The 1,358-nt window shown below is 31.7% G+C and overlaps 1 long non-coding RNA gene across 2 annotated transcripts; it reads left to right on the forward strand.

Moving 5' to 3' along the window:
• On the forward strand, positions 1-1,358 carry LOC135803113 (uncharacterized). 2 transcript variants are annotated; one of them, XR_010550721.1, is made up of 5 exons: positions 1-92; positions 147-377; positions 436-669; positions 729-1,159; positions 1,221-1,358. It is a non-coding gene; the product is annotated as an uncharacterized lncRNA (long non-coding RNA). The 2 variants fall into 2 exon arrangements; XR_010550720.1 differs by having other exon boundaries at positions 49-377.

The following is a 1,358-nucleotide window of genomic DNA, read 5'->3' on the forward strand; positions in this document are numbered from 1 at the left end:
AAATAAACACAGAACATGTCATAATTTACAATTATCCCACCATAATCATAGCAAAGCGAGCAGTTATATCGCACGAGAAGTTGCGCAATATTGTAGGTTCACAAAATCGCTTCTAATGCATTTATAACGATTGAATGGATTTGTAGTTGTATCTCCCACCTTGGTGGAAGTTAACGTGCATGCGTGGTTCATTGCCATATCCCACCACATCAGTGCTAAACAAGCGTTCGTTAAAGTACAAACTATCAATAATATTTAGCGGATTACTTCAAAACAATTAAAATTAACTTGAATTAAATTATGGAAAAAGAAGAAAAATGCGAGCACAGACGAAATCCACGAGCTAGAACAAATATTATCTCAAAATTATTGCTTCTGTAAGTATATTATATTTATTTTTAATGAATAACATAATAATTTATTTCTAAATTATAGATATATAATTCCTGTGCTCTATAAATCATATAAACATGGTTTTACAAAAAACGATCTTTATGAAGTACTGAAAGAAGATGATTCGGAGCGTTTAACTGATTCATTGGAAAATGCTTGGAAACAAGCAAATAAAAAACATAAAAAATACACACTACACATAGCACTATTTAAAATATTTGGTGTACCAATCTGTACAACTGGTATTTTATTATTTATCAAAGAATTTTCAAGGATGTAAGTAAAAACACTAATTTAACAATTTTATTCTTTTTAACACATGGATATTTTTTTAGATTACTTATTCCCGTCTCAATTGGACGATTAGTTACTTATTTTTCTCACACCAATGAAGAGATTACACTCACAGAAGCTTACCTATATGCAACGACCTTAATTGCCTATTTGGCCGTGGAAAAACTAATTGCTCATTCGGTTATGTTCTGGCTGCAACACATGACGATGAAGATGCGCATCTCTTGCAGCGGACTTATCTACAGAAAAATCCTGCAATTCAATAAAAATTCAATGCATAAAATTTCCGTCGGTCATGTGGTTAACTTAATGACGGGTGATGCAAGTCGATTTGAAATGGGTTTCCATTGTTTGCATTATATATGGATTGCTCCGATTGCTACCATCACAGTTATGAGTTATCTATACACAAAGATGGGATCAGTATGTTTCTTAGGAATTGGGTTTTTATTGTTTTTAACACCTATTCAGAGTAAGAATACCTATAGAAATAATAAGAATGTATTTTTAATAATAATATCGATTGATTTTAGTTTTAGCAGCGAAAAAAAATGCTGGATTACGTTTAAAAACAGCGCAAAGTACTGATATAAGAGTAAGATTGATGAATGAGATAATATCAGGAGTTCAAGTGATTAAAATGTATACGTGGGAAAGACCGTTCGCCAAGT

The sequence above is a fragment of the Atheta coriaria genome, unplaced genomic scaffold, assembly GCF_025399875.1.
Source record: "Atheta coriaria isolate IRGN ID8LTWV9N9 unplaced genomic scaffold, Caltech_Dcor_3.1 scaffold3015_size1358, whole genome shotgun sequence".
NCBI lineage: Eukaryota > Metazoa > Arthropoda > Insecta > Coleoptera > Staphylinidae > Dalotia > Dalotia coriaria.